Source organism: Rhinopithecus roxellana, chromosome 16, assembly GCF_007565055.1.
Source record: "Rhinopithecus roxellana isolate Shanxi Qingling chromosome 16, ASM756505v1, whole genome shotgun sequence".
Lineage (NCBI taxonomy): Eukaryota > Metazoa > Chordata > Mammalia > Primates > Cercopithecidae > Rhinopithecus > Rhinopithecus roxellana.
This window is the reverse complement of record NC_044564.1, coordinates 24,912,803-24,931,986: the sequence shown is the minus strand read 5'-3', so window position 1 is coordinate 24,931,986 and position 19,184 is coordinate 24,912,803. Positions and strand designations below refer to the sequence as shown.

The window sequence follows — 19,184 nt, the reverse complement described above, 5'->3', positions numbered from 1 at the left end:
CATTTTCCTGAACCATAACCAACCAAGAAATCCCAGTGCCACAGCCAAGAGCACTAATGTTGTGATAACTAGATGAAGTAAAAGGGAAAAGCAAAGCAAGAGATGAGTTTTTAAAAGATGGCATTTCCACATTATACATTTGGGTTTGGAGTAATGGCAACTTGTTATTAACTGTTAAAGTCAAAAATATAGAGAGAAACAAATCTCTAACTAAAAAAGGTTTTATTTGGGAAGAATATATAAGTAGGATTACAATCCAGGACATACATACATATATACTAGGGTGGCCTCCAGTGTGTCCAAAGAAGGTTGGGAGTTTTATTAGAAAAATAAATGTGACCTAGTTTTGAAAGAAAACTCACTGGAACTACTAAAGCTTTCGGGAGCTGGTAAGCTCTGACTGGTGAGTGAAGACGGTTGGTAAAACCAGACTTAAGAGTCACAAGAGTTCATCTCAACAGCTAGTAGGTAAAACTGGATTTAAGGTTACAGCATGTCATTGTGGCAGCTGGCTAGCAATATAATCCCTGGGCAAGCACTTTGTGCCACAAGCACTTTTTTACTGTAACCCTTGGTCCACTGACTCTAAATTTAGTTGGGTATGACAAGATAACTCCAATTCATATAATCAATTTTCACAAAATGAAAGTACACTGTTGGTGTCCCTGCTGCAAGAAGCCTGTATGAAGAGTTTGCCTGTTTTCCCTAATACTATTATTTTCTGCTCCCAGTGTTTCAAACCTAAAAAATGTACCATACTCATTATCCAGCAGATTCAGGTAGCCTTGTTCCAATCCAAGCACCACTGATGTTCATCCCTTCCCATCATTAAAGTTTCTTAAATTATAAGCTTTACATGTCAAACAAAAGAAAAACTGAAAAATCCATAAGGTGACCATCTAACACCAAAACTATTTATGTATTTGGTATTCATATTTTTTTCATTAAAAACAAACAAACAACAACAAAAAAAAACAGGGTTTCACTCTGTGGCCTAGGTTGGAATGCTGTGGCACAATCACAGCTCACCAAGGCCTCGACCTCCCAGGTTCAAGCAATCCTCTGACCTCAGCCTCCTGAGTAGCAACCATGGCAGCCGCCATGCCTGGCTAATTTGTTGTTGTTGTTGTTGTTTTGGTAGAGACAAGGTCTCACTGTGTTGCCCATGCTGGTCTCAAACTCCTGAACTCAAGCAATCCTCCCACTTCTGCCTCCCAAAGAGTTGGAATTATAGGCATTAGCCACCACACCTGGCCATTTTCCTCTTTTATCAAAAACAGAATATTTAACATACTACCACGTAGAATCACTCACAAACACACAACTTATTATGAATATCTATATCAGGTTTAATGCTACATGACAATCCACTGCATAGGTGCTACTTTTTTTTTTTTTTTTTTTTTTTGAGACAGTCTCGCTCTGTTGCCCAGGCTGGAGTGCAGTGGCATGATCTCAGCTCACTGCAACCTCCGCCTCCCAGATTCAAGCAATTCTCCTGCCTCAGCCTCCTGAGCAGCTAGGATCACAGGCACGCGCCACCACACCCAGCTAATTTTTGTATTTTTAGTAGACACCGGGTTTCACCATGTTGGTCAGGCTGGTCTTGAACTCCTGACCTCATGATCCGCTCACCTCAGCCTCCTGAAGTGCTGGGATTACAGGCGTGAGCCACCGAGCCCGGCCTTACTTTTTAAGACAGGATTTCACCGTGTTGGCCAGGCTGGAGTGCAGTGGCAAAATCAGCACTCACTACAGCTGCCTCCCAGGCTCAAGCAATCCTCCCACCTCAGGCACTCCACCCCCACCCCCACCAATTTACCCCAATAGCTGGAAATACAGGCGCACAACACCACACCTGGTTAATGTTTTGTTCTCAGTATAAACAAGGCAAACAAGGCTCCACCATGTTACCCAGGTTGGTACTGAACTCCTGAGCTTAAGCAATTCCTCTGCCTCGGCCTCCCAAAGCGCTAGGATTAGAGGTGTAAACCACAGTGCCCGGCCTGTATCTTTCTTACTCTACAAATTTTTATTACTACAAAAACACTGCCAGAGATCCTTTTTTTTTTTTTTTTTTTTTTGGAGACGAAGTCTCCTTCTGTTACCTTGCAGTGGTGTGCTCTCAGCTCACTGCAACCTCCGCCTCTTAGATTCAAACAATTTTCATGCTTGGGACTACAGGCATGCCACCACGCCCTGCTAATTTTTGGTTTCGGTAGAGACGGGGTTCTCATCATATTGGTCAGGTTGGTCTTGAACTTCTTTTTTTTTTTTTTTTTTTTTTTTTTTTTTGAGGCGGAGTCTCGCTCTGTTGCCCGGACTGGAGTGCAGTGGCCGGATCTCAGCTCACTGCAAGCTCCGCCTCCCGGGTTTACGCCATTCTCCTGCCTCAGCTTCCCGAGTAGCTGGGACTACAGGCGCTCGCCACCTCGCCCAGCTAGTTTTTGTATTTTTAGTAGAGACGGGGTTTCACCGTGTTAGCCAGGATGGTCTCGATCTCCTGACCTCGTGATCCGCCCGTCTCGGCCTCCCAAAGTGCTGGGATTACAGGCTTGAGCCACCGCGCCCGGCCGGTCTTGAACTTCTGACCTTGAGTGACTGCCCACCTTGGCCGCCCAAAGTGCTGGGATTACAGGTGTGCACCACTGCGGCAGGCCGAGGTCCATTCTTATACCCAAATCAGCACACACATCAAGGACAGGCTTTTTTTGTTTTTGAGACACAGTCTTGTTTGCTGCTCTGACTAGAGTGCAGTGGCGTGATCTCGGCTCAATGCAATCTCCGCCTCCCAGATTCAAGGGATTCTCTGCAACCTCCACCTCCCAGGTTCAAGCGATTCTCCCGCCTCAGCCTCCCCAGTAGCTGAGATTACAGGTGTTCACCACGACGCCCAGCTAATTTTTACTATTTTTAATACAGATGAGGTTTCATCATGTTATTCAAGCTGGTCTTGAACTCCTCACCTCAAATGACCCTCCTGCCTTGCCCTCCCAAAGTGCTGGGATTACAGGCATGAGCCACCATGCACGGCCAAAGATAGATTTCTTTTTTTTTTTGAGACTGAGTTTCACTCTTGTTGCCCAGGCTGGAATGCAGTGGCACAATCTCGGCTCACTGCAACCTCCACCTGCCTGGTTCAAGCAATTCCAGTATCTCAGCCTTCCGAGTAGCTGGGATTACAGGCACATGCCACAGTGCCCAGCTAATTTTTGTATTTTTAGTAGAGACAGGGTTTTATCATGTTGGTCAGGCTGGTCTCGAACTCCTGACCTCAGGTGATCCGCCTGCCTCGGCCTCCCAAAGTGCTGGGATTACAGTTAAGAGCCACCAATGACAGCTTTCTAAGAATGAATACAACGAAGTAAAACTACAGGGTCAAATAAATGTCTACCAGTGTTAAAAGGAATTTAAAATCATCTCCACAAAAATGCTCTGCACAAAGGCTGTAAAGATATATACTCAATGAGCAGCAAATAAGAGAACCTGCCTCCTCAAAACCTTTCCCAAAATGGGCATAATGAACTTTTTTAAAAAGCTAATTTAATTACTTAAAATGGCCTATATTTAGTGTAATTTTTATTTCTCAGCTCACTATTAAGACTGCAAAGTCTCATTTCTACAAAAAAAAAACAGAAAAATTAGCCAAGTATGGTGGTAAGTGCCTGTAGTCCCAGCTACCCCAGAGGCTAAGGTGGGAGGATCACCTTAGTCCAAGGAGGTCAAGGTTGCAGTAAGCGAAGATGGCGCCACTGTATTCCAGCCTGTGTGACAGAACAACCTGGTCACAAAAAAAGGGAGAATAAAGGAAATTTTAAGGCTGGACACGGTGACTCACACCTATAATCCCAGCACTCTGGGAGGCTGAGACAGGAGGAGACCAGCCTGGGCAACATAGTGAGACCCCCATCTCTACAAAAAATTTAAAAATCAGACACTTCTTGCATCAGCTTTTTCTTAAATCCCATTGAAAACAACAGACAGGCATGGTAGCTCAGGCCTGTAATCCCAGCACTTTGGGAGGCCGAGGCAGGCGGATCACTTGAGATCAGGAGTTTAAGACTAGCCTGGCCAACATGGTGAAACCTCATCTATACTAAAAATACAAAATTAGCTGGGCGTGGTGGCATGACCCTGAAATCCCAGCTATTCAGGAGGCTGAGGCACAAGAATCAAGTCTCAGCTACCTGGAAGGCTGAGGTGTGAGAATCGCTTGAACCTGGGGGGCAGAGGGTACACTGAGCCCAGATCGTGCTATTGCACTCAAGCCTGGAAGCCAGGGCAAAACCCTGTCTCAAAAAAAAAAAAAAAAAAAAAAATCTGATAAAAGAATAACATATCTCTAAGTTTTTCTATTTCTTCTTTAAATTACAGAACTCAAGAAATAATTAAAGAATATGAAATATGAAAATGGAGTCTAAACTACAAGGAATATAAAACTTAACAATTAATGCCTGAAGGATAACAGAGAATAAAACTGGGCAAATTTTTTTCCTGTAAAAAGGAAATAAAGAAAAGGAAAAAGAAATGAAGAGAAAAATAGGAATGGGAGAAAAGAAAGCAAAGTGTCAAACACTGAAGATAGGCAAAAGACAACCCAACTTAAAGCTATGGACAATAAGCTGCCAAATAATAAAAATACAGTATAGATCCTTAAAACTAAAATTTAAGAAAAATGTCTGGAAAACAAATCAAAAAATGTGTAAATATGTCAATGAAAATACATTGTACTTGAGAATATCAATCCCTAACTAATCAGTCCACACTAAGACATTCTTTAGTTTAAGAACTGGACTCTGGCCAGGTATGGTGGCTCATGCCTGTAATCCCAGCACTCTGGAAGGCTGAGGTGGGCAGATCACTTGAGGTCAGGAGTTTAAGACTAGCCTGGCCACCACAGTGAAACCCCATCTCTACTAAAAATACAAAAAAATTAGCCGGGCATGGTGGCGTGCACCTGTAACCCCAGCTACTTGGGAAGCCGAAGCAGGAGAATAGCTTGAACCCGGGAGGCAGAGGTTGCAGTCAGACAAGATCACACCATTGCACTCCAGCCTGGGAGACAGGGTGAGACTCATCCAAAAAAGAAAAAAAAAAAAAAAAAAAAAGAAGAACTAGACTCTAAAAGAACAAGCATCCACACGACAACTAGGCAGAAATGGCAAGAGACCCAGAAGAGAATGAAATTAGAATATCAACAAACTTGTCAAGAGCAATGCTTTGTGCAAGAAAAAAATAAGATAGGCACCACAGCTCACACCTGTAATACCAGCATTTCGGAAGGCTGAGGCAGGCAGGTTGTTTGAGCTCAGGCGTTTGAGACCAGCCTGTGCAACACAGCAAAACCCATCTTTACAAAAAAAATACAAAAACAAACTAGTATGGTGGCATGCAACTGTGGTCCCAGCTACTCAACAGGCTGAGGCAGGAGGATTATCTGAGCCCAGGAGGTCAAGGGAGCAGTGAGCGTGACCGTGTCACTGCACTCCAGTCTGGGTGACCAAGTGAGACCTTGTCCCAAAAAAAAAAAAAGATACATAAAGAAAATGTGGGCCTAGCACTTAGAGCCAACAAAACTGATGTTCTACGCAAGTATAAAAGGTATAAATTGTGAACACCACCAAAGAACAGAAGGAATATTGTTCTCGTAATCCTTTCCAGAGGAATCAACAAAACCAATGGGTTCAGACAATCAAAATGACTAGAGAAACTGACTAAAGTATTGACAGTGACTACTAAACATATCATTATTGTAGAACTAATACTAAACGACTAAAGGGGAAGCATATACTATATAATGAGTACCTAAACAATGTAGACAGAGTACAACTGTTTTGCTGTTGATATATATAAAGGCTAAATTTTGTTGTTGATTTTGTATCCTGCAACTTCACTAGATTCATTTCTGTTCTAACAGTTGTTTGGTGGAGTTTTTAGGTTTTTCTAAATACAATATGTCATCTATAAATAAGAATATACTGTGACTTCTTCCTTTGCAATCTAAACCCCTTTATTTCCTTCTCTTGCCTATTTGCTCTGGCTAGAACTTCTAGTACTCTGCTGAAGTGAGGCCAGGTGCAGTAACTCATGTCTGTAATCCCAGTACTTTGGGAGGCTGAGGCAGGCAGATCCCTTGAGCCTAAGAGTTTGAAACCAGCCCTGTGGGTGACTTGGTGAGAGGCTGTCTCTACAAAAAATAAAACATGGCCGGGCGCGGTGGCTCAAGTCTGTAATCCCAGCACTTTGGGAGGCCGAGACGGGCGGATCACGAGGTCAGGAGATCGAGACCATCCTGGCTAACACGGTGAAACCCCGTCTCTACTAAAAAATACAAAAATCTAGCCGGGCGAGGTGGCAGGCGCCTGTAGTCCCAGCTACTCTGGAGGCTGAGGCAGGAGAATGGCGGGAACCCGGGAGGCGGAGCTTGCAGTGAGCTGAGATCCGGCCACTGCACTCCAGCCTGGGCGACAGAGCGAAACTCCGTCTCAAAAAAAAAAAAAAAAACCATGAGCCAGGTATGGTAGTGCACACCAGTAGTACCAGCTACCCGAGAGGCTGAGGCAGGAGGATCTCTTGAGCTTAGGAGGTGGAGGCTACAGTGAGCCACATTCGCATCATTACATTCCAGCCTGGGAGACCTTGTCTCAAAAAGAAATAGCTTTTATTATTTTGAGGTATGCTCTTTCCACACTCAAGTTGTTGATAATCTTTACCACAAACGGATGTTGAATTTTTTCACATACATTTTTCAATGTTTATTGAAATGATCATATGTTTTTTGTCCTTGTTTTTCTTTTTTTTTTTTTTTTTTTTTTGAGACGGAATCTTGCTCTGTCACCCAGGCTGGAGTACAGTGGCATGATCTTGGCTCACTGTAAGCTCCGCCTCCCGTGTTCATGCCGTTCTCCTGCCTTAGCCTCCCGAGTAGCTGGGACTACAGGCACCCAACACCACGCCTGGCTAATTTTTTTAATTTTTAGTAGAGTCAGGGTTTCACAATTTTAGCCAAGATGGTCTCATCTCCCGACCTCGTGATCCGCATGCCTCGGCCTCCCAAAGTGCCGGGGACCGGGGATTATAGGCGTGAGCCACCGTGCCCGGCCTGTCCTTGTTTTTCTTAATGAGATGCATCCTGTTCATTGATTTGCATATGCTGAACCATCCTAGTGACACTTTTTTTTTTTTTTTTTTTTGAGACGGAGTCTCGCTCTGTCGCCCAGGCTGGAGTGCAGTGGCCGGATCTCAGCTCACTGCAAGCTCCGCCTCCCGGGTTCACGCCATTCTCCTGCCTCAGCCTCCCGAGTAGCTGGGACTACAGGCGCCCGCCACGTCGCCCAGCTAGTTTTTTGTATTTTTTAGTAGAGACGGGGTTTCACAGTGTTAGCCAGGATGGTCTCGATCTCCTGACCTCATGATCCGCCCCTCTCGGCCTCCCAAAGTGCTGGGATTACAGGCTTGAGCCACCGCGCCCGGCAACACAATTATTTTAAAAGGAAGAGAGCTGGGGCCTGCACGGTGGCTCACGCCTATAATCCCAGCACTTCGGGACGCCGAGGCGGGCGGATCACGAGGTCAGGAGATCAAGACTATCTGGCTAACACGGTGAAACCCCTGTCTCTACTAAAAATACAAAAAATTAGCCGGGCGTGGTGGCGGGCGCCTGCAGTCCCAGCTACTGGGAAGGCTGAGGCAGAAGAATGGTATGAACCCGGGAGGTGGAGCTTGCAGTGAGCTGAGATCCTGCCACTGCGCTCCAGCCTGGGCGACAGAGTCTCAAAAAAATTTTTTGAAATAAAAAAAAAGAAGAGGGCCAAGCACGGTGGCTCATGCCTGTAATTCCAGGACTTTGGGAGGCCGAGGCGGGTGGATCACGAGGTCAAGAGTTCGAGAGCAGCTTGACCAACATGGTGAAACACCGTCTCTACTAAAAATACAAAAATTAGCCAGGCATGGTGCACGTGCCTATAATCCCAGCCACTCAGGAGGCTGAGGCAGGAGAATCACTTGAATCCGGGAGGCGAGTTCAAAATAAAGCCCAAATGAACTGAACCAAAGTTCCCTCAAAAAAGGATGCAAAAGGCCGGGCGCGGTGGCTCACGCCTCTAATCCCAGCACTTTGGGAGGCCAAGACGGGCGGATCACGAGGTCAGGAGATCGAGACCATCCTGGCTAACACGCTGAAACCCCGTCTCTACTAAAAAAATACAAAAACTAGCCGGGCGCAGTGGCGGGCGCCTGTAGTCCCAGCTGCACGGGAGGCTGAGGCAGGAGAATGGCATGAATCCGGGAGGCGGAGCTTGCAGTGAGTGGAGATCGCGCGCCACTGCACTCCAGCCTGGGCGACAGAGCGAGACTCCGTCTCAAAAAAAAAAAAAGATGCAAAAAATATTTGATTAGATATTTGCTCTATCAGTTGATTTCAAGCCAACTGAAATACAGCTTGAATAAGGTTAAAATTTCTAAATTCAGAAAAGATACACAGGAAGAAAGACTGATACAGACCAGCAGGGAAAACATAAACATTTGTGTTTAGTGCATCAAATCCTGATGCCACTGATGATACTTTATAAAAACAAGCTAACATTTATGGAGGCCTCTGAAATAAAGGATCATCCCTAATTTCTCCATACCCAGAACTCTGGTAAACAAAAAAAAAAAAAAAACAGTATTGGGAGTGGGAGAGGGAGAGATTGGGGTAAGAATGGGGAAAACATGGTGTTAGTATTAGTACTGCTATTCTTAGAATGTTCTATACACAAAAATGGGACACAAGACAGGGTGTGGTGGCTCACTCCTATAATCCCAGCACTTTGGCATGCCAAGGCGGGTGGATCACAAGGTCAAGAGATCAAGACCATCTCGGGCAACATGGTAAAACCGCATCTCTACTAAAAATACAACATTAGCTGGGCATGGTGGCGCATGCCTATAGTCCCAGCTACTTGGGAGGCTGAGGCAGGAGAATCGCTTGAACCTGGGAGGTGAAGGTTGCAGTGAGCCGAGATCGCGCCCCTGCACTCCAGTCTGGCAACAGAGCGAGACTCATCTCAAAAAACAAAAATACAAATACAAATACAAAATTAGCCGGGCCGGGGATGGGGCATGCCTGTAATCCCAGTTACCAGGGAGGCTGAGGCAGGAAAACTGCTTGAACCCAAGAGGTGGAGGTTGCGGTGAGCCGAGATCACGCCATTGCACTCCAGTGTGGGCAATGAGAGCAAAACTCCATCTCAAAGAAAAAAAAAAGTGGGACACAGAAAATTAGTAATTTTGGGATAATCTAATTCTACCACCTTCTGGTTCCCTTTGAACCAGGATTCTGTGTGGAAGCAATAAAAACATAACACAAAAGAAGTTAAAAACTCTGTCATCGGCCGGGCGCGGTGGCTCAAGCCTGTAATCCCAGCACTTTGGGAGGCCGAGGCGGGCGGATCACAAGGTCAGGAGATCGAGACCATCCTGGCTAACAGGGTGAAACCCCGTCTCTACTAAAAAATACAAAAAACTAGCCGGGCGAGGTGGCGGGCGCCTGTAGTCCCAGCTACTCGGGAGGCTGAGGCAGGAGAATGGCGTGAACCCAGGAGGCGGAGCTTGCAGTGAGCTGAGATCTGGCCAGTGCACTCCAGCTTGGGTGACAGAGCGAGACTCCGTCTCAAAAAAAAAAAAAAAAAAAAAAAAAAACTCTGTCATCGACTGGGCAGGTTGATGGGTAGCTCAGGCCTATAATCTCAGCACTTTGGGAGGCTGAGGCAGACAGATCACCTGAGGTCAGGAGTTCCAGACCAGCCTGACCAACATGAGACCCCATCTCAAACATGAAATAAAATAAAAATGCAACAGAGATCATGTCTAGACTGCAAAGCGTAAGATATATACTATCTAACAGCTTACAGAAAAGGTTAGGCAATCCTTAATGTAAAAAGGTGGCCAGGCGCAGTGGTTTCTGCCTATAATCCCAGCACTCTGGGAGGCCAAGGCAGGAGGATCACAAGGTCAAGAGATTGAGACCATTCTGGCCAACATGGTGAAACCCTGTCTCTACTAAAAAAAAAACAAAAATTAGCTGAGCACGGTGGTGCGTGCCTGTAGTCCCAGCTACTTGGGAGGCTGAGGCAGGAGAATGGCTTGAACCCACGAGGAGGACATTGCAGTGAGCCAAGGTCCTGCCATTGCACTCCAGCCTGGCGACACAGCGAGACTCTGTCTCAAAAAAAAAAAAAAGTTAAAATTTAGGATAGCTGGGTGAATATATCAATCTCTATCGTTCTTTGCAACTTTTTTACAACTCTTAGAATTATTCCAAATTTTTCCCTAAAATATTGGTGGTTTTTTTTGAGACAGTCTTGCTCTGTCACCCAGGCTGGAGCACAGTGGCACAATCTCGGCTCACTGCAACCTCTGCCTCCTGGGTTTAAGCGATTCTTGTGCCTCACCATTCAAATAGCTGGGATTACAGGTGCACACCACCACGGTCAGCTCATTTTTGTATTTTTAGTAGAGATGGAGTTTTGTAATGTTGACCGGGCTGGTCTCGAACCCCTGGCCTCAGGTGGTCCACCCGCCTCAGCCTCCCAAAGTGCTGGGATTCAGATGCAAGCCACCACACCCGGTCATAAAGGTTTTTTTCTTATAAATGTTTTAAAAAATATTTTTTATGGAGACAGGGTCTCGCTATTTGGCCCAGGATGGTCTTGAACTCCCGAGCTCAAACAATCCTCCCACCTCAGCCTCCCAAAGTATTGAGATTACAGGTATGAGCCACCGTGTCCCGGTTCAAAATGTTTTTTATTAATTGGTAAGCCAATAGATTCAAGCACTTATCCTACCATATAGTATAAGAAGTTTGTAATTTTTGTAGAGACATATCTCACTATGTTACTCAGGCTGGTCTCAAACTCCTGGACTCAAGCGATCCTCCCACCTCAGCCTCCCAAAGTGCTGGGACTACTGGAGTGAGCCACCATGCCCAGCAGGGAACAATCTCTTTATGTATGTAAATATTCCATGTAACACATGAAAAATAAATGACATATATTTCCTTTTTTTTTTGAGACAGAGTTTCGCTCTTGTTGTGCAGGCTGGAGTACAATGGTGCCATCTCCGCTCACCGCAACTTCCACCTCCCAAGTTCAAGAGATTCTCCTGCCTCAGCCTCCCAAGTAGCTGGGATTACAGGCATGTGCCACCAGCCTCAGCTAATTTTGTTTGTTTAGTAGAGACGGAGTTTCTCCATCTTGGCCAGGCTGGTCTCAAACTCTTGACCTCAGGTGATCCACCTGCCTCGGCCTCCCAAAGTGCTGGGACTACAGGCATTAGCCACCACACCCAGCCGGAAACGACCTATCTTTTCTAACAAGTTTTGTATTGGCCTATTATTGTGATTTTAATATGGATTTCCCTAAGCCTAATGAAGTAAAGGATCTTTTCATGTACTTACTTGCAACACATATACCTTCCTGAGTGAAATTTCATTCAAATCTTTTGTCCTTTTTTGAGATAAGGGTCTTACTCTGTCACCCAGGTTGGAGTGCAATGGTACAATCACAGCTCACTGAAGCCTTGACCTCCTGGGGTCAAGCAATTGTTCAACCTCAGCCTCCCAAGCAGCTAGGACTAAAGGCTCCTGCCATCCCATTCACCAATTTTTTTTTATTTCTAGTAGAGACAAGGTCTCCCCACGTTTATGTTGCCCATGCTGGTCCTGAACTCCTGGGTTCAAGTAATCCTCCTGTCTCAGCCTCCCAAAGTGCTGAGATAACAGGCATGAGCCACCATGCTCCACTTTTTGTCCACTTTGTTAAATGTGTTATTTCCTTATTTCCTTATTTTTGTTTCAAAATTTTGTGACAAGTCCTTCATCAGATGCAAAGATTTTCTCCTGATCTGTGGCTTGTCTTTCCATTCTCTGAACAATCTTTTGAAACCATAAGTTTTCAGTTTTCCTGAAGTCCAATTTACCCATTTGTTCTTTTATGGATCATGCCTTTGTTGCTACATCTAGGAAATCTCTGACTAAACCAATAGCATGAAGATTTTCTCCCATATTTTCTTGTATAAACTTTAAGCTTGGGGTTTTCAGTCCATGACCCGTTTTAGCTTTTGTTTTTATGAATGATTTGCATATTGATATACAATAGTTCCCACACTACTGAAAAGGCCATCCTTTCCCTTCTACATTGCCTTTGACTCTCAAAAATTGGTTGTCGACATATGAGTAGGTTTATTTCTGGACTCTCCATTTTATTTCACTGTCTATCTTTACACCAATTCAAAACACTAGGCATGGCAACCAAGTGTTGGTGAGGATTTCACGCCAGCAGAACTGGAATTTTGCTGGCAGAAAAGCAAATGGTTCAACTACTTTGGAGAATAGTTTAGCTAGCTATGTATGTATGTATGTATGTATGTATGTATATATGTATGTATTTATTGAGACAAGGTCTCATTCTGTCACCCAGGCTGAAACGGAGGGGTACAACCTCTGCTTACTGCAACCTCCACCTCCCAGGGCTCAAGCAATCCTCCCATCTCCGCCTCCTGAGTGGCTGGGACTACAGAGGCAGGCCACCACCTCTGGGGAATTTTTGTATAGGAAAGGTTTCGCTATGTTGTCTAGGCTTGTCTCAAACTCCTAGGCCCAAGCCATCTGCCCGCCCGCCTCGGCCTTCCAAAGTGCTAGGATTGCAGGTGTGAGCCACCATGCCCCACCTGGCAATTTTTCTTTTCTTTTTTTTTTTTTTTTTTGAGATGGAGTCTCGCTCTGTTGCCCAGGCTGGAGTGCAATGGCACGATCTCCACTCACTGCAATGTCCACCTCCCAGGTTCAAGCGATTCTCCTGCCTCAGCCTCCCAAGAAGCTGGGATTACAGGCGTCCGCCAGCACACCTAGCTAATTTTTTGTATTTTTAGTAGAGATGGGGTTTCATCATGTTAACCAGGCTGGTCTCAGATTCCTGACTTCAGGTGATCTACCTGCCTCAGCCTCCCAAAGTGCTGGGATTACAGGCATGAACCACCACGCCTGGCCTGAGATCCTGTCTATTTAAAAAAAAAAAAAAAAAAAAAAAAAAAAAAAAAAAAACAGCCAGGCACGGTGGTTCACACCTGTAATTCCAGCACTTTGGGAGGTCGAGGCGGGCAGATCACCTGAGGTCAGGAGTTTGAGACCAGCCTGGCCAACATGGTGAAACCCCATCTCAACTAAAAATAGAAAAATTAGCCAGTCATGATGGCAGATGCCTGTAATCCCAGCTACTCAGGAGGCTGAGGTGGGAGAATCACTTGAACCTGGGAGGTGGAGGTTGCAGTGAGCCCACATCGCACCACTGTACTCCAGCCTGGGCAACAAGGGCAGAAACTCTGCCTCAAAAAAAAAAAAAAAAAGACAATAAACAAATACTACACTCTAGTCAATGATATCCATTCTGAAGTGATTAAGAGTACCACTAATCAATTAATTTACTTTGAAAAGCATTAAAAAGTTAGATAAAATAATGGCTGGCTAAACAGATGTGATAAAACAAACAGAGCAAAAAGGTAAAAGAACGTATAGGTATTGACCGTACAACTCTCAATTTTTCTTCATGCGTGACTATTTTCATAATAAAGTATTGTGGGGAGGGATTTTGGCAGACAGAAAAGGAGTGGAGGAGGCAGCTTGGGGTGGTAGATGTGTTAAACAGGAGCTACAACAAAGATTTTTTTTAAAGTAAAATTACGGACTAGTTGTGGATATCCACTCACTGCACAGTAAGTATTATTATAAGAACATCCCTGGTTTCGAGACATTTCAGACAGAGACTACTTCATGCAGAAATGTCAGAGTGATAAACCAAAGTCAGGAAGTATGGCTGAAATCTTTGTGGAAAAAGTATGAAAAAGTAATGGCGGAGTGGGGGAACCAGGAACAAATAATGACTCTAAAGGCAAGAATATTTAAACTTGAAAACTGCCTGAGAATAGCCAGTGCTTTGTAAACGTGCACAATTTACAAAATTAAAGAAACACTTACTGACCCGATTACAATATTAACAAAAAAGCACTGGATGAGTGAAAGAATCTCACCAAATATTTCAAGCAGAATAGTTATTAATAACAGCATTCTGCTGTAGGGGGCAGTCTGGGGCTTATATATGTTTCTACATTATCATTCTGATACTGTTTCACCCATACATTTCTAACTATAAAGTCACTATTCGTTGCCATATGTAAGGTAAATGCCAATGACTGATTTATTCAGACTTAGCTTTTTCAGCTTAAGTATTATATGACACAAATACTCTGTATTTCTCTTCAGTAATATCTTTTTTATTCCTAAAAGGGCATAGACAGACTACTTCTGAAAGCATAGCCGATACACATAATAGCCATTTAACAATAACAATATAGTAACACTAATGCTAGCATATTTACGAAAATAAATTTTAATGAGAACTTTAAGTATTTTTTACCTTTATAAAACACCCTGTCAAGAAAGAAATAATTTTCTTTGATAAACAATTCAATAAATATTTGATAAACAAAGCACCAAACATAAGAGTATAATAGGGAAGTTACCAGGCTGAGCTCTAGGAAGTGTCAAGAGGTCGGTACAGCTTGGGAAAAAAGAGGAAAAATCAGGGTCAACTGGTAATTCTTAAGTTAAACAAGGTCAGTGCACCCTCCCCTGCAATAAACATTAGTGACATATACCAGGTCACGTCCAAGTTGAAAAATATCTTGCCAAGAAAAGTAGCATCACTACAGCTCTTCCTCTGGATCTCTTATCCATTCACATGGCTTATTACGAACTAAGCTGCTTTTACAGTGGAAAATGTGAAATTTTTCAAATGAATCCAAATTTTTTTTAATTAGATCTGTCACCCAGAAAAAAATTGTAAATAATAATAAAGTAGGATTATTTATGCCCACCACCAAAAATAAACATTAACAGTCTACTAGCCTGTTCTCATTAATGTTCAACAGTTTTGCTTTAATTTTACATATTTTTTCAGTTGATCAGGAAGCATACCTTTTCTAAGACATGTTATACCACAATTTTCAAATATTCTTACAATCACTTCCTAACTGTGGAATGTTCATATAATTTTGTGGACTAGTCACATAAATTCACAAGAGTTGACATCTGAATACAATGTATATTCCACAATCTAATTAGCTAAAAAGGACATTACAGCTGGGTGCAGTGGCTCATGTTTGTAATGTCAGCACTTTGGGAGGTCAAGGAAGGAGGATCACCTAAGGTCAGGAGTTCGAGACCAGCCTGGCCAACATGGCGAAACCCCGTTTCTACTGAAAATATAACAATTTGCCAGGCATGGTGGTGCACGCCTATAATCCCAGCTACTCGGGAGGCTGAGGCAGGACAATAGCTAGAACCCAGGAGGCGAAGGTTGTGGTGAGCTGAGATCGCACCACTGCACTACAGCCTGGACAACAAAGTAAAACTGTGTCTCAAAAAAACAAAAAAAGCATTATAAGGACCATTGAAAAAATGTAAGTATGATCTGTAGATTTTGATTTTTTATCACTGTACTATAATTATGTAAAAAGATCCTTGTTTTTTAAAAAACACACTGAGGTATTAAGTGAAGAAAAACCTTATTCACAACTTGTCAAACGTTTCTGGGGATAAACTGTATGGAAAGGAAGAGAACAGGATAAACGAGATGTGATAGAAATGTTAACATCTAGGGAATCTGGAAGAAGGGTATTCAGTAATTATTCATACTCCCACTGCAACTTTTCTGTAAGTCTCACAATTTTTTTTTTTTTTTTTTAATTGACGTTCGTAGTCAGGCCCCGTGGCTCACGCCTGTAACCTTGGCAGTTTGGGAAGTTGAGGTGGGCGGATCATTTGAAGTCAGGAATTCAAGACTGACTAACCTGGCCAACATGGTGAAACCCCTCTCCACTAAAACTACAAAAATTAGCCAGGTGTGGTGGTGCACACCTGTAGTCCCAGCTACTCTGGAGGCTGAGGCAGGAGAATCACTTGAATCCAGGAGGCGCAGGTTGCAGTGAGCCAAGATCAAGCCACTGAACTGCAGCCTGGGCAACAGAGTGAGACTCCGTGTCAAAAAAAAAAAAAAAAAAAAAAAAAATTGAGGTTTAAGGAGATTTAAGTAACTCATCTAGTTAGTAAGTAAGTGCTAGACCCAGGACAAAAATCCTGGTTTATACAGATACAAAAGAACTCTCACGCAGTGGCTCACGCCTGTAATCCCAGCACTTTGGGAGGCGGAGCCAGGTGGATCACCTGAGGTCAGGAGTTCAAGACCAGCCTGACTAACATGGTGAAACATACAAAAAATTACCCAGGCGAGGTGGAGGCAGAGGTTGCAGTGAGCCGGGATCACACCATTGCACTCCAGCCTGGACAACAAGAGCAAAACTCCATATCAAAAAAAAAAAAAGAACTCTCTTTCATCATGCAACGTGAATAGGTTATCTCAGAACACCTCTAACATTGGACATTTAAAATTGAGTAACATCTTACCGGCAGGGTGTGGTAACTCACGCCTGTAATCCCAGCACTTTGGGAGGCCAGGGTGGGCGGATCACCTGAGGTCAGAAGTTTGAAACCAGCCTGGCCAACATAGCAAAACCCCATCTCTACCAAAAATACAAAAATTAGCCAGGCATGGTGATATGTGCCTGCAATCCCAGCTACTCCAGAGGCTAAGGCAGGAGAATCACTTGGACCCAGAAGGCAGAGGTTGCAATGAGCTGAGAACACGCCACTGCACTCCAGCCTGGGCGACAGAGCAAGGCTCCATCTCAAAAAAAAAAAAAGAAAGAAAAAAACATTACCAAATAAAGCCACTTTTTATTACTCGATTTAAGATTACTTTCTTAGCAAATGCTTCCCAGAATAGGATTAATGAATAAATAAACATGAATAATTTTCCTAATGCATACTACTGTTTAAAAGAAAAAAATTTTAAAGGGTCAGGTGCAGTGGCTCACGCCTATAATCCCAACACCTTGGGAGGCCAAGGGGGACAGATCACTTGAGGTCAGGAGTTCGAGACCAGCCTGGCCAACATGGTGAAACCTCATCTCTACTAAAAACGCAAAAAAAGTTAGCCAGGCATGGTGGCTCATGCCTGTAATCCCAGCTACTGGGGAGGCTAAAACAGGAAAATTGCTTGAACCCCAGAGGCGGAGGTTGCAATGAGCCAAGATCGAGTCACTGCACTCTTGACTGGGCTACAGAGCAAGACTCTGTAAATAAAAAAGTCAGGCACAGTGACTCACGCCTATAATCACAGCACCTTTGAAGGCTAAGAGGGCAGTCGCTTGTGTTCAGGTGTTGGAGACCAGGTTGGGCAACATGGTGAAACCCTGTCTCTACTAAAACTACAAAAATTAACTGGGGGTGGTGGCAGGCGCATGTAATCCCAGCTACTTGGGAGGCTGAGGCAGGAGAATCGCTTGAACCCAGGAGGTGGAGGTTGCAGTGAGCCGAGATGGCACCACTGCGCTCCAGTCTGGGTGACAGAAGGGGGCTCCATCTCAAAAACAAAAAAAAAAAATTAGGTAGGCATGATGTTGCCTGCCTGTAGTCCCAGCTACTTGGGAGGCTGAGGCAAGAGAATCACTTGAACCCGGGAAGTGGAGGTTGGAGTGAGCTGAGATTGGCCACTGCACTCCAGTCCGGTGATAGATTCCATCTCAAAAAAAAAAAAAGACCCATTCATTAAGCAAACTTTTTCCTAAGTAAATTCAACTATAAAAGGAGGACCTCAACTAAAAATTCCAAATTTTTCCATCACTGGACCGGATCAGTTTGTTGAATAAATTCCTATCAGAGTAAGTGTATTTAGGATCAAGCACTGAGTAGAAGAGATATCTGTCCGTTAAACCAGCAAAATACTACACTAACATTATACTGAAAAATGTAACGCAACAGTTAAATCTCCTCATTATGTCCCTTAACATCAACATGGTAGTTGCGTATAAATGAGTGATTATAAGAAGCACTTATAATTAACTATCAAAGTATAGTCAAATCAATCTGCAAGTAAGATAAACTGGATATCGTTTACTCACTTGCACATTGCCTGTGAAAAATGGTTTGCCACTCTAGTCAATAACATGTATATAATGCTTAATTTTGCACCAGGTACTGTGCTTAGCACTTATCTCACTTCACTTAAAATAATAATATAACCAAATTGAGAAGGGGCGAGTATTTAACATTAAATATTTATTCAAATGTATCTTTGTTTTTTTGAGACAGAGTCTCGCTCTGTCGCCCAGGCTGGAATGCAGTGGCGTGATCTTGGCTCACTGCAACCTCCACCTCCCGGATTCAAGCAATTCTCCCTGCCTCAGCCTCCCAAGTAGCTGGCATTACAGGCACCTACTACTATGCCTGGCTAATTTTTGTTTTTTGGGTTTTTTTTTAGTAGAGATAGGGTTTCACCATGTTGGTCAGCCTGGTCTTGAACTCCTGATCTCAGGTGATCTGTCCACCTCGGCCTCCCAAAGTACTGGAATTACAGGCATGAGCCACTGTGCCCGGCCTCAAATGGATCTTGATCATTAAAAGCCATTCTGAGATTCAAGCATTCTTCTTTGTGCTTTAAAGAAAAGGCAGGGTTTTTTTTGTTGAGCCAAGGTCTCACTCTGTCACCTAGGCTGAAGCGCAGTAGCACCATCATAAGTGATCCTCTCACCTCAGCCACCCAAGTACCTGGGACTACAAATGGAAGCCATCATGCCCAGCTAATTTTTAAACTTTTTATAGAGACAAGGTCCTCACTATGCTGCCCAGGCTGCTCTTAATTCCTGTGCTCAAGCAATCCTTTTGCCTCAGTCTCCCAAAGTGTTGAGATTACAGACACGAGCCACTATGCTCAGCAAAGGCAGCTTTTTAAAGTCTATTGTAATTCAGGTATTTTACTACTTCAGACTATTAGTTCTCCATGTACCTTGGATTTTCATATTTCATTCCAAGGACACACTTCAATTAACAGAAGGGACAAAAGGGAGAAGAGATGATGATGAAACAGCAGGGAAGGAGGAGGAAGGGAAGCAGAGGAAAGTGAAAGGGGAGAGGAGAAGGAGGAGGAGGAGGCGGCGGCGGTGGCGGCAGTGGTGGCCATGGCAGCCTAATAGCTAAGAGGTACCTGGAAAAGGTTAGCATTAAAGAGTTCTCATGGAACAACATCCAGTTG

The 19,184-nt window shown here is 43.9% G+C and overlaps 1 protein-coding gene across 1 annotated transcript in view; it reads right to left on the bottom strand.

Annotated features, from left to right (window-relative positions):
* The window catches only part of UBAP2 (ubiquitin associated protein 2), a 136,985-nt gene that overhangs the window by 86,577 nt on the left and 31,224 nt on the right, over nt 1-19,184 (bottom strand). The gene's annotated exons all lie outside the window — the stretch shown is intronic.